Genomic DNA, 24856 nt, shown 5'->3' on the forward strand with positions numbered 1-24856 from the left:
CTGCTTGATGTTTTGTGTGATTTTATTATCAAATTGTGGGGTGCCTGTCATCAGATTGTTCAAAAAAAGAGGAATTCAATGGATGGAGAGGAAGATGACTTGTTGTGGAGGGATTATTCTGAAAGTGAAAGTGCCACATTTGATCCAGAGTGGGATCATTACAATGATGCCATTGCCAAAGTCACTCTGAATGAATTCAATGAATTATTTGCATCAGATGCTGAAGACAATGAATTTGAAGGCTTTAAAATGCTTCAATTGGTGTTAAAGGTATCTTTGTACAATTAACTCAATAAGCCATGCCACATTAATTTAATATGAATTACCAATATTATTTTCTTTTCACATTTCCAAATGGTGACAACCCACACTGGTGGTTCACATTTCATACTCGACATACAAGTTCACCCCCATTTTTCGAAGAATTTTGGAGGCTTCAAAGGTCGGCTTATATGTCGCAATCTATGGCATATGAAAGGCCTGCATCAATTTAGGCAGAGCTAGCTAAAGGTCTCCTATGTATAGTAAACAGCTAGATCCGTCACTGACTACAGAAACCCACCCTCCCATTTATACTTATATTTATTCAGACTTTAAAAAGTAGTTTTTTATTTGATTAAGTTTCTCAGTGTTCTAGTAACCTAGAGTTGACCTTTTAATACTATGCACTGTCCATCACAAAGAATACCTACTTCTACCTTTACAGCATTACTCACCTCTGACCCTCTCTTGCCCTATCTGCTGTTCAAACCCTGATCTCTACCACGCTCAGTTTTCCAATGTCCACCTGACCAGCTTTCCATCATCCACCACCCATAAACTTCAGCTCATCCAAATCTCTAGTCAAATAGATGTCAATTTTAGGTCTAATAGAACACTGAGAAACTTAATACAGTAACTTTCTAAAAATCAATTTGGTGGAAAAAATACTTTTTTAAGTCTGAATAAATAAAAGTATAAACAGGAAGGTGGGTTTCTGTAGTTGGTGACAGATCTAGCTGTTTACTGAAACCTTTAACCAGGTCTGCCCAAATTGATTCAGACCTTTCATCTGCCGTAGATCGCAACAGATAAGTCAACCTTTGAAGCCTCCAAACATCCTTCAAAAAAACTGTAGGTCGACTTATACACTGACTATAAAATGCGAACCACTGGTGTGGGTGGGCACCATTTTGAAATGTGAAAAAAAAACATATGCTGACTTGCACTAAGTCCCGTTCACCCATACTTTTGCGCTTGCTGATTCACATGGGCTCCCAGTCCAGGTACACCTCAAATTTAAAATTTTCATTGAATGTTAAAATCTCTCCATGACCTTACACCACTCCCTATCTCTGTAAGTTCTAACCCCATAACCGCCGGAGAACTCTGCTTTTCCAAATTCTGGACTCTTGCACACCTCCAATTCACTATATTCTGGAATTCCCAGCCTAAACATACGAACATAAACCTTTCTGCTTCCCTACCTTACTCGCCTCCTTTATGGTGATCCTTGAAACCTACCTCTTTGGCCAAGCTTTTGGACACCCTATCTTAATATTTCTGTCATGGCTCAGTATCAAACTTTTGTCTGAAAATGCTCCTGTGAAGTGCAAACCTACATCAAACTACATTAAAGGCACTGTACGAATGCAAGCTGTTGTTAAAGACACTGTATAAATAGAATTTGTTTCTGTAGTTTTAACACAAATGCCATGGGGAGTTCCAATGCATTATATTATATTTCCATCACATGCATCAGTGTGTTTTTATTTTATATAAAATGTACATTTTTTAATCAAGAGAAATGATAATTCAAACGTTGAGGAATTTTAAACTTAACTTGATGAATTCTGTACTTCTGGCAAGTAAGATGCCGTTCTCCTTATATTATCAATAAAACATTGGGAATTGAGCAAAGCAAGATTCCAATTTATTGTACTGATAAACCAAATGCATATATTTTTTAAGATCCGAATATTGCTGTTTGGAAACCTGTGAATTTTATTTTGTGGAGTTACTTTATGGATGCCCTACAATGTAATACATTTGAATCCAGTTCACTTAAATTTCTGCTGCTGCTCTCACTGAGTTACTTTTAATTTTAGCAGAGCAAATCTGCATCACTAATCAACATATTTTATTTTGCTAAGACACAAATGGATGGTATATTTTTTTCATTCTATCATCTATGCATCTACTTGATGAAATTTGTATTTCAAATTTATATGGAATGGGAACAAACACGCAAAATGCATTCTCAAGCCATATTTTAGATGCGGTGCAATCATTTATGTCTTCATGCCAGATGCGCCAGGAATGTTCAGCAATTAAGGCAGCCAATTTACTCACCCTCCCAGCTAATAACAGTTCTAATAATAACTAACAATGCAGTAATAGCACAAGTTTGTAAATCATTTAGCTTATTCAGATCCTCCTTCATGACCCACTTTAACCATTTGTATCCTCATGCCATGTAGCCACATATTTGCTTATCCAAAAACTCTAATCCACACTGTGTGTGTGTGTGTGTCTGAGGGGGGGTGGGGTTGCTGGTTGCAGGGGAAATCTGATTTTTCACCATTTTCATGGTGTCAGCTATGGCTCAGAGGATAGTACTCTGCTTCTAAGTAAGTTGGTCGAGGGTGCAAGTTCTACTCCAGTGATGTCAACACAAAATCTAGGCTGACATTTCAGTGCCGTACTGAAGGAGTGCTGCACTGTCAAAAGTGCCTTTTTTTTTCGCCCTGGAGCAGCTCATTCTATTAAGAATTAGCCCTGTTACCAACTCATCCCTCCCTCAAGAGCAGACTGGCTTTAGGCCCCAGTGCAGTTGCTGTGACCAAGTCCTCATTATCACCACAAACATTGAGGCTGGTTTTCATCTCAAGCTTCCTGCTTTCATAGATCTTTCCTCAGCCTACGATACACATGGAAACTTATGGAAGCGTGGACTGATGCTCAAACTGTCTCTGCTGCTGCCATGTGCCAAACTATCTGGCTACTGTGGACAATTCTGAGCAACCTAAAGTTGAAGGTCTACCTATGAGACAAGGTCACCACTCTAAGAACACTCAACAACAGTCTCCCACAGGGCAGTGTCTGGCACCAACAGTTTTAATATCTACATAAGCGACACATCGCTACATCATTACAAGAATTTACAACTCAGGTCAGATTTTAGCATGGCTTGCATATCCTGGAAAGATTTTGCCTGTCTTAAATGGCTGAACATTTCTAAAAGTGGAGACTGCAACCAAATACAGCCAAATCCAATGTCTCTGCATTCCACCTTGAAAATCTTAAGGCATACAATACCCTTAATGTCACCTTCTGTGGAGAAAAAGTGCAGCATGACCCATTTTGTTGCGGCCCTTGACCACTCCCTAACTTAACAAAGGTACAAGTGAACATCACTTGCAAGCTCGCCGGACAAGCTGGGATACAAAAAAACACATCCTTCGTACTTCTTCTATAGCTCTGCTCTTCTCAATAGCTGGTTACTGTGCACTCATATGGGCTTCAAGTCATTACACCAAACACATTGACACACAACTTCACTCAGTAATGCGGGTAATCTCTGGAACTTTGAGATCAACCCCAGTTCAGTGGTCACCAGTCTTCTCAAATATCTCGCTTCCCTCCATTCAATAAATGCAACAACATGCAGAGAAATAACTCGTATCAGCAGCAACTTGGACCTCCCCATCCACCGAGACCTTCAAAACCCCCCAACTCACCACATGGTTATACGAAACCCCCTCTGGAAATGAATCGGACATCTATAACTCCATAACACTGATGAAAACTCAAGGAAATCTTGGGCAGAAAAACAGCCCCCTCCCCTAACTAAACACATTGGCTGAGATTTTCCGTGCCCACCAGCATTGAGTGTGTTCGATGGCGTGAGTGGACAACAGGGCGCAATCAGTTTCACGACGGCGTGAAAGTTCATGATCATCCGCTCAGCCCACTGATAGTGGGCCACATTCTCACCATCGGATGTCGGGAACCTCATTGCAATATATCAGCATAACATTATTAGGCCAGCCCGCTGGAAACATCATACCACCCCCCCCCCCCCCACCCCCCACCCCCAGCTAGATCGTCCACCCACGTCAACGGGAAAACATGCCTATGTGTCTCACAACAGCACATAAGTGACGTGCACTTGGCCGGCCGCACTTCACTCGGGACTTCAAGGTTTGTTTTCCTACCTTGCTTCGGTCAGCACTTGCTGTCATCAGCATCAGGCTTCATAGACAGAACAGCATCACTTTTAGGGGGACTCGTGGCAGGTGTATACCTACCAGATCGGCCATATGTGGGTGGCTTTTCAATGGCTACAGGGCAAGGTCATGCTTGGCGAAGGGGGAGAAGTGGCCTCAGGCAAGGGAAGAGGTTGCAGGGTGAGGGCCATACTGGGCAAGAAGGGTAACCCAGGGGGTGTGTGGGGGCACATGTTGATCTGTGCAAGTGGCCTCAAGATGGTGAGGGCTGAGGAGGCAGTCTCCAGAGGAGATGAGGCCAGATGGACATGTGAGGGTAAAAGTGTGAGAATGGATGGTGATGCCCCTTGGGTTGGCAGTGGATGAGATGCCAGTGAATGTGTGATGGGCTTGAGTGTGTGAGTTTAGAGTGCTGAGGCGGTTGCCATACCTGGCTACAGATCACGCTCAATGAGATCATTCACCCTCCATTTGCACTGGATGGCCAATCTCTTCTGTGCAGCATTGGCAGTGATCACCACTGCCATTGCCTACCAAGCTGTGGTGGTAATGTTACTGCCCGTCCTACCGCCAAAGCAAAGGTGGAGGCCATCACAGTGGGCCTCCAAGACGTCCAAAAGGCACTAGAGGGCTGCAGTCTTCTTGTCTTTTGGGGCCATGTCTTCTTTGCTGCAGTCCTGGGGTGGAAGCACTGAGCATGGCTGTACTTTAAATGTGGTGCCTGGCGTGATGAAGCAGTGAGGTGATGGCATGGCAGACAAATCGGAGCTCGCCCACCATGGAAATAATGTGCTTCCTGGGAAAGCATGAATAATGTGGCATGCTTGGAATGATATGGCATGAAAACCCACCGTCGCAACCGGTGGGTAAAACGATGTTTTAGCTGCATACTACCGCACTTTGTGTGAGTCTGGATTGATTCCATCTATTGCCTCTGACCCAACATCTCAACAACCAGGCTTCAATCTCCCCCAGAGAGGGGGAAGGACAATCCACAATAGGATTACATGGCTGATGTGACCATCGGATGCACAAGTGGCACTTCAAACCCTCACCTGGCTGCAACTATGGAATTTCTGACCAAACCATGGCTCTGACTCAAGTCACACCCTCACATGTCCATCTGGCCTCACCTCCTCTACAGACTGCCTCCTCAACCCTCAACATCTCGAGGCCACTTGCACAGGTCAATATATGCCCCCATACACATCCTGATTTACCCTCCTTGCGCAGTAAGGCCCTCATCCTGCAGCCTCTTCCCTTGCTTGAGGCCACTTCTCCCCCTTCACCAACATCCTGAGAGCAATATCCTAGAGTTACATTTGCACTCTAGCAGGGCATTGGACTGGTTAGGGAACTTGACATTAAAACTGTGATGACAACTTCTGCTCCTAAAGCCACTTGAAAAAAAAGGCAAAAAAGAGGTGTTCTCTTTTGGATGAGGCCCTTTCTGCACTCCTAAATGGATGTAAAAGGTCCATGGTACAACTTCAAAGAAGTGGAGAGTTCTCTCTGGTGTCCTGGTCGATATTTCTCCCTCAACAAACACACTAAAACAGATTATCTGGTCACCAGTACATTGCATTTCCTACATTTCATCAGTGACTACACTTAAAAAGTAAATCACTGTCTGTGAAGTGCTTTGGGACATCCTGAGGACATGAAGTGTGCCAATTATACATAAGTCGTTCTGTTTCTCTTTTTAAAATCAGAGTATCAGTGGATAGTCTTTCATTGAGTCTTTCTCTTCTGAAAGAGTGATTTGCTGGATGCAGCCTCACGAAGCTGAGTTTTAGACTGACGATGAAATTTTGCTTAGGATAAAGATCTGAAAAATTTCACCTCGTGGGATATTTCTTCCTATCTCAATGCTAAATTCTTAACAGCAGTTGGCATCCTATGTGACACAATAACATCAACAACCTGTATCTGATCGTCCTTAAGCACTCAATGTGACTCTTTTTTGATCAACAACTACTTATAAGGTGTTCTTTACATAAAAAAAGCATTTCAGAATGGTTCCTTGAGAGCATTATGTGGCACTATATAGATGGGACGTACACGCTACAACAACAATCGCAAAGAATATCATTTGTGAATTTGATCAAACACACTCAGTGCCACATAGGGAAAGTGTATTGGGGAGAATAGTTGGGTGGTAATGAATAACACTTGCAAGAAATTAAAACGGAACATTCTCGAAATACAAGCCGGCTAGTCAGTATCTGCAAAGAGCAAAAACAAGTTAATATGCCAAGCTTATGTTTTTCATCAAAACAGGCACAAGGCCAAAACATTCAACAACCATGAGACAAAACCTGGATTAGAGAAGTAACTTGGGGAAAATAGGATTGGAAGAGTGGTGTTAGCAATTTTTAAAGCAATTGGGGAAAAACAAGGTAACAGAGTTTAATGTTCAATAAACAGGATCAAAAAGTGGAAGTTGGGTAGTAAAGAAGTGATTTAGAAGGGTGTTTTTCTTTTGTTCATTCACAGGATATGGGCATCACTGGCAAGGCCAGTATTTATTGTCCAACCCCAACAGCACTTGAGTAGCTGGCAGTGAGCTGCGTTCTTGAACTGCTGCAGTCCATGTGCTGTAGATATTCACACCACTGTCAGGAAGGGAGTTCCAGGATTTTAACCCAGCAACAGTAGAGGAATAACAATATGTTTCCAAGTCAGGAAGTTTCCAAGTTCCCCTCCAAGCCACACACCATCCTTACTTGGAACTCTATTGCCAGCTCTTCACTGTTGCCAAATCAAAAACCACCGCCATTCTCAAGGACAATTAGAAATGAGCAACTAATGTTGGCCTTTCCAGCGATACTCACATACCATTGAAGAATTTTTAAAAATACTTGGAGGGGAACTAGCAGTTGGAGTTATTGCATGTGCCTGCTACCCTTGTTCTTCCAGATGATAGAAGTCACAGGTTTGGAAGTTATCGTCAAAGAAGTCTGGAGGAGTTGTTGCAGTGCATCTTGTACCTGGCATACACTGAAACCATGGTGCGCAGATTGTGGCGGAAGTGAAAGTTTAAATTTGGTGGATGGGGTGCCAACCAAGCAGGCTGCTTTGTCCTGGATGGTGTTGTTACAATCCCAGCTATTGTTAATACCAGACAAGTCAGATCCCAGAGTGAAACCTGGCTTGATAGATTCTAACCTTTTCTTTTTTAGAAACCATGGAGGAAAATTACTGAACAAATTCACAGGAGTCCGCTAACTCTCTTAGTGCAGCCTTAGTCAAGGATTTCAAATAATTTACTGTTACATTTTCTACTCCCAGAAAGCCATTTGAGTTCCAACCGTGTAACATACTTCACATCAAATCATGTTTCTATGCCCTATACCTCCACGTGCTTGTTTCTGTATCGATTCATAGATCCCACTTAAATTCAAGGATTTTTAATCCTGGACAGGCCCATGCTTTGTTAAGATCCTAGCTGTTGTTAATACTGGACAAGTCAGATCCCAGAGTAAAACCTGGTTTGATAGATGCTAACTTTTTGTTTTACGAAACTGCGGAGGAAAGTTAATGAACAAATTCACAGGAATCTGCAGATGAACTGTTAATATAAATAATAAAATATTTATTAAACAAGTTTTACACCAGACAAAAATGTTGGAAAGGTCTCAATACAAACACAAGACGATGTTTCAAATTTCTACTATTCCTTTACCCCAGTAATATCTTTACAGATGCCAATCAGAGAAGCATTACCACCAGCCTGACACAAAAACTTCTCTTGCTTGTGACTGGCACAGTTGCAAATGGTTATCTTCAGGTGAATTCCTAAGCATTCACTTGATGCTTCTTATGCAACTCGTATCTCTCCCCAAGACCCAAAAAACCACACTCTAAACTCACTTGTTTCTTCAACTGCAGAGCAAACAAACTAGTTCACTAAACTCAGTCTCCCAGTAGCTCCTCTGCTAAACTAATCATTTACTGCATTCCATAACTGTTTATTCAGTTAACTATTGTCCCATTAGATTTGCAGTTTTTCTTCTGAGAGCTTACAAATCCCTGTCTTCTCTCTCTAATGTACAGGCTGAACTCCCGTCTCTCAACTCCTGTCTTTTCTATGTCCGTGTCACTGGATCACTACAAATGAAGATGGAGCAGGAGTAGGCCACTCAGCCCCTCAAGCCAGCTCTGCCATTCTATAAGATCATGGCTGATCTGATTGTAACATCCTGCTTACCCCCCAATAATCTCTTACCCCTTCTTAATCAAGAATCTATCTAGTTCTGCCTTAAAAATATTCAAAGGCTCTATTTCCACTGCCTTTTGAAGAAGAAAGTTCCAAGGACTCTCAACCCCCAGAGAAAAAAATTCTCCTCATCTCTGTCTTAAATGAGCAAACTCTTATTTTTAAACTGTGGCTCCTAGTTCTAGATTCCCCACAAAAGGAAATATCCTTTCCACATCCACCCTGTCAAGAACCCTCAGAATCTTAAAGGTTTCAATCAAGTCACCTCTTATTCTTCTAAATTCCAGTGGATACAAGCCTAACCTGTCCAACCTTTCCTCGAAGGACAACCCACCCATTCCTGGTATTAGTCGAGTAAACCTTCTCTGAACTGCTTCCAAAGCTTTTACATCCTTCCTTAAATAAGGAGACCAATATTGTACACAGTACTCTAGATGTGATCTCACCAATGCCCTGTATATATGAAGTATAACATCCCTCCTTTTGCACTGAATTCCCCTCACAATAAATGATAACATTCTATTAGCTTTCCTAATTAACTTGCTGTACTTGCATACTAGCCTTTTGCATTTCATGCACTAGGACACCCAGATCCCTCTGAATCTCAGAGCTCTGCAATCTCTCACCATTTAGATAATATGCTTTTTTTATTCTTCCTGCCAAAATGGACAATTTCACATGTGCCCACATTATACTCCATTTGCCAGATCTTTGTCCACTCACTTAACCTATCTATGTTACGACACAAGATTAAATGCAAGATATTTAGAAGAGAGACAAGAGAAACTTCTTTACACAGTGTTGTTAGGATATGGAATTCACTTCTTGAATAAGAGGCTGAGGCACAAGTTATGTCAACATCCATGATCAGGTTGGACAGATGGATGCAAGAATAGAGGATGGAGCGATATGGGAACATGATGGGTAAACGTATATAGGGTACATACTGGCCTATTAATGGCCAGTAAATAGTTAAATGGCTTATTTCCATGTCGCACCTTCCACAAGGGTGTTCAAGCTAGATTCAATGGCGGACAGCTCAGCCAGTTATACATCCATGCTCCTTATTCTATAAAACTCAAATCTGAATCCATGGAGGTGCTTATTTTATGAGGTAATGATAGTGGCAGGAAAGAGTTAAAGTTTTAATAGAGGTCAAGAATCTGGAAGGTAGAGGGAAGAAAGGCAAATGTGAAGCCCTGTGATTTAAAAGTAGGACTCTGAAAACAGCCAAGATCAGAGCAATACATCTTCCTTCTCAAAACAGTTCACTCAGCAACCTAATTAATATTTGCTGCAATCCATTGATGCTGAAGCACTAAACTATTTTTAAATGTATCCATTAAATGCATCAGTGCTAGAATGATCTTTCAAGCAAAGTACAAAAGAATTAAATCCACAAAATTTCACACGCAATTCAAGATATAAATAAAGGCTGAACAGCTCAGATTTGTATAATGTAAGTCCAAACGTTTAGCACCATTTGTAAACAAAATGTCCCTGTTTGGTACCTTCATCCAAGCAGCACAAAACAAACTGTGTGTGCTGCATGTTAGCATTCTGAATGTGGCTACTTTTGAAACAAAGTGCTGGAACACAGGAATTTCCAACGACCTAGAAAACCACTAAGAACCTCCACTCAATACTGTTGGAACTCAGACTCTATTCCATTACATGTGAAGACTCCCGGCCTCCTCATAAGTGATCCCATGGCTGCCTCAACACCAATAAGTCAGTGTTCTTGGCAACGCTACTTGGTGTAATAACCATATTCTTTTTAAACGCACTGCAGGCAATGCCAAAGGAGGTACACTAAAAGAACTCAGAAGACTAACAACGAAAGTAATGAATGAGAGATTGTGTGTGAAGAGAAAAAACCGACAACACATTGGCCCGGATCTTCTGGGCAGCAGCAATGATCCGTCTGTCAGGTTGCTGCTGTGAATGAAGATTCCCCCAGCTCGATGCAACTGCACATTTCTTCCAGAGTTTTCCAACCCCAGCTTTCACAGAAAAGCACAGCGCTGCATCATTTGGGGAACTCCACTGGAGCGGAGTAGAGTTAGGGGAAGACAGGACATGCTCCCTTTTTATGGCACTAGTTGCCATAAGCTAAATTGAAAGGTCTTTGAATGTTAGTGAATGGGTTAGTGAATGGGTAGAGTAGTAGGATGGGTTAAGTGGTAGGTGGTTTGGCAGGTAGTCAAGCCGGGTTGGGAGGATAATCAAGAGGGGTGGTCGCGTTGGGGATACAGGGGGCTGCGGTGGTCGTGATTGAGGGATCAGTTCTGTAGGTACCTAGGTGTTGGACTAGGTTTTAATCTCTCACATTTCTGGTAACTACCCAGCTAAGTTCCATGGAACTGGAGGAGAGATGGTGGCATAGCAGTAATGTCACTGGACCAACAGTCCAGATATCCAGGTTAACATTCTCAGGACATGGATATAAATCCCAGCATGGCAGTAGGTGGAATTTAAATTCAATTAATAATTTTGGAATTAAAAGCTAGTCTCAGTAATGGTGACCATGAAACCCCATTGTCCTTTAGAGATGCAAACCTGCCATCCTTACCTGGTCTCACCTACATGCAACTCCAGATCGCCAGCAATGTGATTGGCTCTAAAATACCTTCCAAAATGGCCTAGTTAGCTACTCAGTTGTATAAAGCTGCTTTGAATTCTATGAGGAATGAAACCAGATGGGCCACCCAGCATCAACCTAGCCACCGGAAATGGCATACCCAGTCCTGGTGACCCTGCAAAGATCTCCTTACTAACATCTTGTGCCAAAATTGGGAGTTATTCCACAGACTAGTCAAGCAACATTGTCATATTCACAAAGCAGCCTGCTTGATTGGCACCCCATCCACCACCTTCAACATTCAACCCCTCCATCACCGACACAGTGGCAACAGTGTATACCATTTACAAGGTGCACTGCAGCAACTCATCAAGGATCCTTCAACAGCACCTTCCAAACCCAACACCTCTACCACCTGGAAGGTCAAGGGCAGTAGACACATGGGAACACCACCACCTGCAAGCTCCCCTCAAGTCACACACCCTCCCTAATTTGCAACTAGATTGCCATTCCTTCACTGTCTCTGGGTCAAAATCCTGGAACTCACTTCCCAACAGCACTGTAGGTGTACCTGCACCACATGGACTGCAGCAATTCAAGACAGCTCATCACCACCTTCTCAAAGGCAATTGAGGATGGGAAATAAATGCTGGCCTAGCCAGCGAACCGACATCCCATGAAAGAAATTTTTAAAAAGCTGTCCAAAGTCTCCAACTCGAGCTCGGAGTTGGAGATATTTGCAGAAGGCTCTGGGAAGTAGGGGGAATTGCCCATCTAAGTTTAAACTGTCCGGGCAATTCCCACATGAGTCCACACATCAGGACATCCACAAGGACTTGAAGCACATCTTCATTCATATGTCCACTGTCCAATGATCTGGAGGCCGGAAGATTTGGCCCATTGAAAATTTTTATTATGTTATTCATGTCTATCACCGAGTGATTGATGAACATCTTGCCTTTTTAAAAATGAAAACGAATTTGTTCAAAGGAAAAGAAAATTGATACCATCTTACATAGGATATATGACACAGAAGCAGGCCATTTGACCCGACCAGTCCATGTCCATGATTATGCTCCACTAGAGCCTTCTCAAATCTTTTCTCATCTAAATTTACAAACTACAGTAAAATGTCTTATCTGGCATGCTCTGAGAATGGTGCCAGTTAATCAGAAATACCGGTTATTATATGGCAGTTTGACTTTTGGTTAGAAAGTTATCTCCTTATGTCTGTCTCTGACCCTAGCTGCAGCTCTCTTTCCCACATAGCAGCTGTGTGTGAGAGATGAGGTAGTCCGGTGCACTTCGTGTGAGACGCAACCTCTTATAGCCACCACTGCTTCCGGGTTCCAGTATTCTCCTCAAACCTCTTCTGGCTTCGCCATACTGGGAGAGCAGCTTCAGGCCCTATAAAGAGCTCCAAACTCCAGAAAGAGAGAGAGACTTACAGGGTCCTTGACCTGGCTTTGGACTGACATGTTTATTTCTTTTTGAACCTTGGCCTATAGAGATTCCAGCAGAACCTGCTAAAAAGAGAAAGGTTCAAGGCGGGAGATGTCACAAACCCCATTTAGTAAAGAATTCTGGTTGGTACAGTGCCAGGTAACAGAAATTTTACTGTATTCCTTTCTCTCTCAAATGCTTGCCTACCTTCCCCTTAAATGCAGCTATACTATTCGCTTCAGCCACTCCCTGTGGTAGCGAGATCCACATTGTTACCACTCTGGGAGAAGAGGTTTCTTCTGAATTCTTCTGAATTGGATTTCTTCGTGACAAACTAGGGACATAGCAAATAGGGGTAGGAGTAGGTCATTCAGCCCCTCGAGCCTGCACTGCCATTCAACTAGATCATGACTGATCTTGCCATTTTCCCACACCATATTCCTTGATATCCTTAATAACTAGAAATCTATCCATCTCTGTCTTGAACATACTCAATAACTGAGCTTCAAAAGCCCACTGGGGGTAGAGGATTCCAAAGATTCACCACCCTGAGTAAATAAATTCCTTCTCATCTCAGTCTTAAATCTCCACCCTCTTAATTCTGAGACTATGTTCCCTGGTTCAGCAGCCCCCTCCTTTCCTCCCTACAACCAGGGGAAACATCCTTCCTACACCAACCCTGTTGAGTCCTGTAAGAATTTTGTGTGCCTCTATGAGATCACCTCTCATTCTTCTGAACTCTCGAGAGTACAAGTTCAGTCTCTACAATCTCTCCTCAAAGGACAATCCTGCCATCCTGGGAATCAGTCTAGGGATATCTTCTGAAAAGATATTAAGGCCATTTTAGGACACTTGCCCAATGTCAACATGCGTCATTTTACACTTGAGTGGGTCGGGCACACACCCTTGCTGAGCCCACCCAACAAGGGCTAAATTCTGCCCTGTGTTTGACAAACCTTTTGGAGTTTTTTGAGGATGTAATGAGCAGAATAGATAAGGGAAAACAGTGGATATGATGTATTTGGATATGAATTAGGGAACCTCTGTTGCACTCCCCTCTAAGGCAAGTATCCTTCCTTAGATAAACAGATCATGATTCTACAAAATACTCCAGGTGCAGACTCACGAAGTCTCTACACAACTGCAACAACACTTCTTGACTCCTGTACTCAAATCCTGTTTTAATAAAGACCAACATACAATTTGCCTTTCTAATTGCTTGTTGAAACTGCATTTTCACTTGCAATGATTTATGAACAAGGACAGCCCTGGTCCCTTTGGATATCAACACTTCCCAGACTCTCACCATTTAAGAAATACTGCATTTCTGCTTTTCCAACCAAAGTGGACAATGTTACATTCTTCCTGCATTATATTCCATCTGCCATGTTCTTACCCACTCAATTAGCCAGGTTAAATCCCCTTGAAGCATCTTTGCATTCTCCTCACAACTCCTGTTCCCTCCTTGCTTTGTGTTATTAGTAAACTTGGAAATATATTTAGTCCCTACATCCAAATCATTGACATAGGTTGTGAATAGCTGGGGCCCAAGCAGTGATCCTTGTGATACCATAATAGTCACAGCCTGCCAACCCAAGAATGACTGGTTTATTCCTACTCTGTTTTCTATCCATTAACCAATCCTCAATTCAATGTTAGTATATTACAGCCAATCCCATGTGTTCCACATTTGCTTACTCTTGTGTAGAACCTTATTGAAATCCTTCTGAAAATCCAAATACATCATATCCACTGTTTTCCCTTATCTATTCTGCTCATTACATCCTCAAAAAACTCCAAAAGGTTTGTCAAACACAGGGCAGAATTTAGCCCTTGTTGGGTGGGCTCAGCAGGGGTGGTTGGAAAGCCGACCGTCACCCACAATTGAGGCCAGAAGGTGATTTCACGCTGGCAGACCAATTAAGGAATGTGAGTGGCAGTGCGCAGCATTGCCTGTTCGGGTGATGGCGGGAAGGGGGAGGCGGGAGTGCGAGCAGGACAAGTGCGAACTTCATGCGTGCGCGCTTGAGAATCTCCCTGAGGCATAGAGTTGCCTCAAGGAGATAAAGAGTTTTTTTTAAATTAGAAAATGTTATAAAACATGTCCCCTGACTCTGTCACATGAGTAGGGACTTGTGATAAGTAAGGTTTGAAAAATTTTATTTCCTTTTTATTTGATGTTGGAAGCCTCGTCCCGCCCATGGGTGAGGTTTCCAAAAATGTGCAAAGGCTGCTTGGCCTTTTTGCCTGCCCACCATACATAAGGTTGGACAGACAGCAAAAAATTTAAGATAATTGATCCTTTAATGGCCTTAATAGGCCTTTTAATTGTCGGGAGGCACGGTGCTGACTCCAGTGCATGCCCGCCGACTGAAATATCGCGCGTCTGTGTGTTGACGTCAGGACACTTGCCCAATGTCAACATGCGTCATTTTACACTTGAGTGGGTCGGGCACACACCCTTGCTGAGCCCACCCAACAAGGGCTAAATTCTGCCCTGTGTTTGACAAACCTTTTGGAGTTTTTTGAGGATGTAATGAGCAGAATAGATAAGGGAAAACAGTGGATATGATGTATTTGGATTTTCAGAAGGATTTCAATAAGGTTCTACACAAGAGTAAGCAAACGTGGAACACATGGGATTGGCTGTAATATACTAACATTGAATTGAGGATTGGTTAATGGATAGAAAACAGAGATAAAGATTTTGTCTATGATTTCCTTCCTTAAACCATGTTGACTCTGCCCAGTTCTACCATTATTTTTGAAGTGTCCAGTTATCATATCCTTTAAAGCAGATTCTAGCATTTTCCCAACTTCTGATGTCAGGCTAACAGGTCTGTAGTTCCTTGTCTTCTCTCCCTCCTTTCTTAAATAGTGAGGATACATTTGCTACCTTCCAATAGCAGGAACCCTTCCAGAACCTATAGAATTTTGAAAGAAGACCAATACATCCACTATCTCTACAGCCACCTCTTTCAACACTTTGGGATACAGTTCCTCAGGTTCAGGGAATTTATCAACATTCAGTTCCATTACATTTTCCGTTGCTACTTTTTTACTCATAGAAATTTCTTTCAGGTCCTCAATCTCACTAATCCATCATTTCTCTAGCATTTCACCAAGGCTTTTTGTCTCCTCCTCTGTGAAGACAGAAGAAAGGCTGGGATTCTCCATGCCCACTGGCACTGGGCTCGTTTGGTGGCGGGAGCGGACAATATGACAAGAAGGCCAAAAATCAGTTTCACGATGTTGTGAAATCAGTTTGCAATCGTCAGCTCCGTTTCCCGCTGCCGCATGTCAGGAACGTCATTGTAATACATTTGCATGTCATTATAAGGCCAGCCCACCAGACTCATCCCCTCCCGCTGGGTCGCCTGCCTACATCTGCAGGAAAGCACGCTGACGTGTTTCACAACAGTATATATAAGGTGTGCACTTGGCAGACTGCACTTCGCTCAGACTTCAAGGTTTGTTTGCCTACCTTGCTTCAGTCAACACTTGCAGTCAGCTCTAGGCTTCACAGACAGCACCACATCATTTTTAGGGGGCTTCACAGCAGGTCTCTACCTACCAGATCAGCTATATATGAGTAGCTTTTCAAGAGCTGCAGGGCTAGGGCTTGCTTGATGAAGGGGGAGAAGTGGCCTCAGGCAAGGGAAGAGGCTGCAGGATGAGGGCCGTACTGGGGAAGGAGGATATTTGTGGAGGCACATGTTGATCTGTGCAAGTGGCCTCAAGATGGTGACGGTTGAGGAAGCAGTCTCCAGAGGAGATGAGGCCAGATGGACATGTGAGGGTATGTGTATGAGAATGGATGGTGATGTCCCTTGAGCTGGCAGTGAGTGAGATGGCAATGAACGTGTGATGGGCTTGAGTGAGTTTAGAGTGATGAGATGGTTGCCATACCCTAGCTGCATGGATGAGATCATTCATCCTCTATCTGCATTGGATGGCCAACCTCATCTGTGCAGCATTGGCACTGATCACCACTGTCATCGCCTACCAAGCCATTGTGGTAATACTACTGCCCCTCCTGCAGCCAGAACAGGGGTAGAGGACAACACGGCGGGCCTCCACAGCGTCCAAAACTCTTATGCCTTTTGGAGCCATGTCTTCTTTGCTGCAGTCCTGGGCTGGAAGCACTGAGCGTGGATGTATTTTAAATGTGGTGCCTGGCATGATGAAGTGGCGAGGTGACTGCATGGCAGGTGAATCGGTGCCCACCCACCATCGAAATGGCGTGTATCCTGGGAATGCATAATTATTGCGACGGGTTTGGGACGATACAGCATGAAAAGCCGCCATTGTGGCCGGCGGGTGAAATGTTTTTCCCACCCACTAGTGCATTTGGTGCAAATCTGGGAAGATTCCACCCAAAGTATTTGTTTAACCCCCATTATAAATTCTCCTGTTTCCGTCTGTAATAAGCTCACGTTTGTCTTTGCTAATCTTTTGCTTTTTACATGCATATAAAAGCTTTTACAGTCTGTTTTTACGTTTCTCGCTCATTTACTTTCATGTTTTATTTTCTTTTTCTTGATCCTCCTTTGCTGAATTCTAAAATGCTCCCAAACCTCAAGCTTACAACATTTTTTGACAACTTTATAGGCCTCTTCCTTTGATCTAATGAATCCTTAATTTCTCTTGTTAGCTACAGTTGGATCACTTTTCCTGCTGGGTTTTTGTGCCTCAAAGGAATGTCAATTTGTTGTAAGCCGTGTATTAATTCTTTAAATGTTAGCCATTGCCTGTGTGCCATCATACCTTTTAATGTAGTTTCCCAATCTACCACAGCCAACTTGCCATTCATACCTTCTTAGTTTCCTTTGTCTAGATCTAATTATGCTCTTCTTCATAAGAGGAAACATTATCTCCACTCCACTCCATCAAAGGCTTTCATAATTTTCAAGTATTCTAACAGTCATCTCTGACATTTTTTCAATAGAGAAGAAACCCAGCCTGCAAATCCTTTCCTGATAACATGTTGTAAGAAATAGTGCTTTTCAAATTTATTTTAAAATAACACTTCTCCTTTGGTATTGCTCACAGTGACTTAGAAGTTTTCAAGAATATGGCTATTATGCCAAGTAGTATTACCATGAACACCGACTTATTAGTGTTGGGGGCAACCATCGGGCCATTTAGCAGAAGATCTGGAGTCCAGAAGTATTGTTGCAAAGCCTCAGGCAGGAGTTCTCAAACTTCGGTTCCTGACCCTCAGTGGGGTCGCAAGATGAGATTTTGGGGTCACGAGCTGAGGCAGCAATAGCAGCCGTGGAATTTGGCTGAGTTTTGACAGCTGCAAGACCCCTTTAAATGTTTGTGTTTTTTCTGTTGGTGGGTGTGGCTTAATGGTCTGTTCTTTGTGGCCTGATTCCTTCCACAAGTGCAGCCTGTAAAAAGGTGAGTCTTCACTTTTTTCAGGGCAAACCCAGCAGCTTTAACCACCCTCTGCCGGCAAACCACTCACTAACATCGCAACCCCCTACTCAACAGCTCTCGGACTCTCTAACCACCCCCATTTTTCACTCTCCTATCACACCGAGTCAGAGACATTAATATGGGGTCAGAGCAGTTAAAGGTTTGGGAAGCACTGGGCTAAGCATCCCAACAATACTGAGTGGAGATTTTCATGGTTGAGAAAGACTGGAGGGGGTGACGGTTCTGGGATGATGGTTCTGGGAACACTAAAGCCAGATTCTTGGAATTACAAGGGATAGTTCTAGAAGTACTGGGAGAGGAGTGCTGAAATCTAGGAGGGTTGGCGAGGCAAGTCTCAGGACCTGGGAGCATTGAGCGCTAGGAATGTAGCTGTGGGATTTGAAAGCACTGAAAAGTGGGCACAATGTCTACAATTGGGAAAGAGGGAGCTGGCAGGGAAGGGGAAAAAGAAGGGCTTGAGTCTGTTGAATTCAGGAGGTCTGGAGAGTAGGTTTAAGAACATTGGATGGAAATTTCTATGTGGTTGCTGATATTATTAGTGCTGAAACCTTTATAAGGGAAAGAGGACAAAGAAACACGATCCCTTTGGATGATTAGGCACTATCCACCCATTGGCTCACCCCCTAGCTACAGCTCCTAAAGTTTCCTCTGGTATTCCTCATTACCAGCACTTCCTCTCTATATTCATGAATTAAAACTTAAGGATAAATTTTCTGCTTCTTATAACTAAGTGACAACAAATCACAGGCTAGGAGGAATGATTTCCTAATAGCTGTTTGGGTTCATTATTTCGGCAGTTTCTAAGTTTTCATTAAAAAATTCTTGCCTCTAAAATGCTTCAGAAGGTATAATTTTTAAAAATTGAATATACAGATCAAAATAGAGGCAAGCGATGAAAAATGAAATCCATTCTATAAAAAGCTTTCTGGAGGGTAACTCAGATGGTTGTAGGCCTGGAGGAGATTATATGAGTTGGGAGTGGCATGGCAATGGAGTAATTAGAAAACAAGGATAAGAATTTTCTTTGCAAAAAAAGAGGCGCTGTTCATCTGGGAGACAATGTAGGTCAGTGAGCCTGGTAATGATGAATGAACAGGACTTGGCATAAGTTAGACCACAGGCAGAGGTTTGGATGAGCTCAGTTTTATGGAAGGTAGAAGACAGTAGGCCAGTCAGGAGTGCATTGAAATAGTGGGCTAAGAAAGGCATAGGTGAGGGTTTCAGCAGGAGCTAAGTGATGCAGTGGGAAATGTCATTCAATTGCATTTATATAGCACCTTGGTGATAGTGTGTATATGCGGTCAGCAACTCATCTCAGCATGAAAAATGACACCAAGGCTACAAGTAGTTTGGTTCAGCCTCATACAGTTGCCAGGGGTTAGTTGCTAGGGAACAGACTTTGTGGTAGGGATTGAAGACAAGACGCAATTAATTTGTGATCATCCAATATTGGATTTCAGACGTGAAGCTTGAAAATTTAGAGACAGTAGGTCGAGAGAGGTGGTGATGGTGGTGGTGGTGAGGTAGAGCTGGGTGTCACATATCATATCAAAGATGACAGCAAAACTGAAGTCATTAGGTATAGGATGAAAAATGTTAGATACAAATGAAGCATGTAAAGTATTATACCACCAACTGAAATAGTGAAGTAGTGATGGGGTGAGACTAGGGGTCCAATTGCCTGTCACTTGAGTCTGAGTTCAAGCCCCAACTCACTTGAGCACATATTCAAGACCAATATTCACTGTTGCACGGAGGGAACCCCGTATTGCAAGCTGTGTTGTCCTGTTTGCACTGTACAAAAAGAATTCCCTCAATCGTTACTACAAAGAAAAGCAGATTAATTGGACATTCAACGCAATGATGTTAATGGGACCTTGTTGTGCACAAAATGACTGTTGCATTCACCTACATAACAAGTGAGCCCTCTTTAACGTAGTTCATTGTCTCTAAAATGTAATGAACCATTTGTCTGAGATGTGCTAAGGCACGACTTCTTCAGAACTCTGCATTACAACCTCCACCATGGCAAGGGATACAGGTCCCGAATCCACCCCGGCTGGAAAGGGGATCAAACCGCATGCTGTTAGCAACAATCTAATCCACACCAGCTATCCAGCCAACTGAGCCAACTGGCCCTCCAATGAGTCAAAGTTGCTGTGGCAACACGCATTTTTATATGCATGCTGTAGTCCTGGAACTATGGATAGTGATGGTAGAGACTCCATTTTTCTTTCCATTCCATGGCTGACTAGGAATCTCTCCCACTCTTACCACCTGCCATTGGCATATGTTGGGAGGATTTACAGGTTGATACTCAAGCCTGTCTGGCTGCATTATGAACACACTTTCCTTGGCCATCAAATCCTTGCATGGAACTTGAAGCCGGAGCTTCTGTCTCAGAGACAGCGACACTACCCACTGTGCCACAAACCTCAGTGATAAGGCATGACCCAAACACAAGTTGTTTCCTTCCTAATTTTGATCCCACAATAATGCATATTGCACATCAGTTAATAAAATTAGTTAATAACAACAAATTCATTTAACTCACTTTGCACATAAGTACAGTGATTAAACAGGATGAATATCCTTAAACAGATTTCCTTTAATAGGTAAGCACCAACAGGAAGCCTTACTCCAACTGTAAGGTATTCATAGCATAGAAGTTTGATGCTGTCAATCATCATTTCAAAGCTCTTATAAACAGTTCACTGGGTATGTTGGAAGCAATTTAAAGAACCATTTCTAAGCCAGGGATTCTTAATTAGATCCATGCCTATTTTAAATTTGAATTTAATTGTCACAGCAGTTCTTCAAATTTTCTTTTAACAGTGCTTTTCCTTCTTGTGAATCCTAATTTTCCTTACTCATTTCATGCATTGCTGAAGAGAGGATAATAAATCGGCAACAAACATGCCAAACTCAAGCAGAAGTATTTTGATATGCATTAACTTCAGCTGCTTAGCAAAGTACTGTATTATGTTACACTTTCCTTTCATGGGACTATTCATAATTCAAAGCATACCCTTGCATAGCATCCAACGAACAACTTATTAACCTCATTTCAAATGGACAGTTTCTGGAATCAAGGTACACGAATGGTAACAGCTAACATGAGATTTTCACATCAAACATAGTTTCAGTTACATGTCCAATAGGTCAGAACTGAGCAGCAAAACAAAAACATCCATGCTTTTCGCATGAATTATCAGGTTTTATAATTTTCTTCCTGAAACTTCCAACTGGATAAGAAGTTAAATAATACATGTGAAAGCTGGGATGCCAGATCAATTGGCGATAAGAGTTCTTGGAAACAAGTTTGGATAGGTCAGCATGCTATTTATGTGAAAATGCAGTATTTTACATGAATATGGTTTACTACAACTGTACTATGCCATCCTTTATCACTAGATATTTTTCTGAATGTAATAAATCATAACAATATTGAGTAAATGTGCCAATGAGACCCATACATAGGCGTGGATTGCAATTAAAGAAATACAAATGCAATACAATAATTTTTAAAACTACATCTCGAAGTTTCATTTACTATATTATGTTGTCAAAATTTTTACAGCAAGTTGTCTGTAAATTAAAAGGATCTTACTGCAGGAGGTTTGACAGCTAACATTTTCTACAGTAAGCACCAGAAATTTGCTCCAATATGTCAGGATTCTTAAATTTCAAAATCTTCCCAATGTAGACTACACTATCAGTATCAAGATGGCCTGATGTAAAGAGTTGGATCACCTCAGTCATATCTCAAATTGAAATGCTCACAAGATATATTTGGTTCCTCCTAACTGGCTCGCAATCCAAATCAAAAATACACAGGCTGGTTTAGGTTTCATCCCAAGTTCCGGAATGGTAATCATGGTTTTTACAGATCATGTTGTAAACGATCATCTCAGCAACACAAAAATATTCTTCCAGGAAGGGGAAGGTAATGTCTACTCTCACCTCCCGCAACATTTAACCGAGTGACTCCACCAGGCCTTGAATCTGGTTTGCTTTTTATACTTACATTTCTTTATCAGCATGTAATAAAATTATCCATGATTTATGACTTATGCCACTTCCTTGACTGTATGAATTTCAGTATAACTGTATTCAATAAAAATCAAATTTTAATAAGTTCTCTAAAGTTTATTTTATTTTTATCCCTCAGAGAGTATTGTCCTATGAAAAAATTGCAAAATATTTCCCAACATAATCTTTTAGTACAAAACCAAAGCAAAATGTCAGAACGTTTATGTCATTCTATAAACAATTCACATAGTGCTTTTGGCTTCTGTAAAAGAAAACATACAATTCATTGTGCACTGTGATGACCAGTTTTCCACTGCCATTCCTTTAATTATGGACTAATGATAAAATAGAATTATTCCTGGACCAAGAGTACCTACATGTACAAACAATATTATATTCAAGAAATAGAACAACCTCAGACAAGTGACATGCACAGGATGGACTGAGTATGTTAGGCAGAGCAATATATAAAATTGGTTACGTGTTCATACCAGGTTATTTTGCATGGCTCTGGATCAGAACAGGTGCAAAAGCAATGTCGAAATTAAGTCTCATGAACCATCATTGAATTGTTTGTCCTGTCGTCTGAACTGTTGTCTTATGGATAGACATGCTCAAGTGTAATGTCACCAAAACTACTGGAGAAATTCTAATATTTAGCAATTAATGCATGACAAATATCATTGTATTTCAGCATTAAAGGACATGTTAACCTAAATGCATACTCAGGTCAGAACAATTATTGCTTTTGATCCAGGAAAGAATATTCACAGGAAAAGGATATGCATAAAATACACTCAAAAGTTGTCAAACGTAAAAGGCCTGATACAACAGGCCAAGTTCTTGCCAAAATAGTGGCAAGATTATCACAAAGCACAGCAAGAAACATATTTAAAGCGTTACAACCAAGAGCCACTGAAGAAACATCATACACATCTGATAAAGATTATGGCCATCACAAATTCAGTTTGGTTTGACTAAAGCTTTGACTAAAGCCTGTTTACATAATAATACAGTATTGGCTTTATAATCTGGATAAAAGCATTGGAAAAATTGATGCGGAAATTGTTATGACAGGAATAGGTGGGGCCAACAGGATAAACACTGGTTTCTTCTTTTTATATGACACTTAATCTGGCACACTTGATTGTTCGGAACATTGCTTCATATATACTTTGTATTAAACTTTTGTACAGATTACATCCTACTCCAACAATAAGAAACATATTTTCCATCTGTTCGCTCTAGATCCTGTTAGTCTACATGAAACACGCAGACTGTGACAACGTTAATTAAATCATATAATTTTTACTGCGGTTTGGACTCAGCAGGACTCTCATAGCAAATCATTACCCCATTCTAAATAAACATTTGCAAAGATTTGAAAATAATGTGATTTTGAAATAATCCATGAAAATCTAATCATCTGCCTATTTGCGATTTATCTATCCAAGAGCCAAAACTCCATATTTCAATCAAGTTAATGTGTCACCTCTAACTCTCCATTTATTTTTCATCCCCAAATTTTTGACATTAAAAGGGTGCTATTATCCATGCAATTTATTGTTATAATAGTAGCTAGCATCGTGGCAGTAATAGAAGAGGCTTCTCCTTCGGCTAATTTTCTTTCATAAATTAAGAGCTTCCAAGATAACAATCAGTCACTGAAGATGAAAAGAATAGCAAAATAATCTTCTATGGTAGACAAGATGACATTCCATCATAGGCAATTGGGTGACCCAGCTCAGTCAACAATGATATGCACTGACCTAAACAAGGACTGTTCAGGCAAGCCCATTGAATGTGGTGCCCTGAGAGAGCAAGGTGCAGAAAAATCTTCATCAAAAGACAGTCATAAATGAAAACACCCCAAGATTGAATGGATGGTGGTATTTTAATTGTTCTCAGGCTTCGGGTGCAATAAGTAGCAATATGACTCTCTCAGAAACAGTAGAGATTTGCCACAAATATTAGTTGTGGATGGGATTCAAACACCCATTTAGCATCCACATCTCCAGCCATAGCTATTTTTGTGCAACGCAAGTTGACATAATATGCCACTCTATAAATTCAATGCAAATTCAAAAGTATGCCCTCAGATGGCAGGCCACTTCAGCAGTATGAATACATTGATGTGGAAAATTGGCCCACACTTTGAAATATATTCTGACTGTTTAGCCAAACAGAAGTTACTTGCAACATGCAACTCAAACATGGAGGTTATGAAATTTGGCTCCTACGCGTGCGATTCTACCTTGAAAATGGCGTGTGTGTCATGCACGCATACTTCTGGTGCTAGCTACACATAACACCATTTTGATATGAGGGCTAGCTCGCACACAGGGAACATCTGCCAATCATTTAAGTCAATGCTGCCATGCTTCAAGGTCCTCTCCTGGAATGCTGGCTCAAGTCAGGAGTGCAATGGAATACTCTACAAGATGCACAGCCGCAACTCACCAAGGATCTTTCGACAGCGCCTTCCAAACCCATGACCTCCACCAGCTAGAAGCACAAGGGCAGCAGATGCATAGGAACACCACCACCTGCAAGTTCCCCTCCAAGCCACTCACCATCCTGACTTGGAACTATCTCACCGTTCCTTCACTATCACTGGTTCAAAATCCTGGAGCTCCTTTTGTAACAGCATTGTGGGTGTACCTATTCTACATTGACTGCAGCAGTTCAAGGCAGAACCTCACCACCACCTTCCCAAGGGAAATTAAGGATGGGAAATAAACACTAGCCTAGCCAATGATTTCCACGCGCCAAGAATAAAAATAACACCTGTCAGTCTTTTGCTGTAGGCCACCTCATCACGATCCTCAACTAAGTCCTCTGCAGGATCCATGTGTAACCTAAAGCTCCATGAAGCTAGCATCAATTTTACCCTTGACTTCTGGCCTGTCTGCAGGGCATTTGTGCCCA

General features: G+C 41.8%; 1 protein-coding gene across 4 annotated transcripts in view; it reads right to left on the reverse strand.

Moving 5' to 3' along the window:
- ctnnal1 (catenin (cadherin-associated protein), alpha-like 1) overlaps positions 1-24856 on the reverse strand; it is a 393020-nt gene that overhangs the window by 248432 nt on the left and 119732 nt on the right. The gene's annotated exons all lie outside the window — the stretch shown is intronic.

Source organism: Carcharodon carcharias, chromosome 3 (assembly GCF_017639515.1).
Source record: "Carcharodon carcharias isolate sCarCar2 chromosome 3, sCarCar2.pri, whole genome shotgun sequence".
Lineage (NCBI taxonomy): Eukaryota > Metazoa > Chordata > Chondrichthyes > Lamniformes > Lamnidae > Carcharodon > Carcharodon carcharias.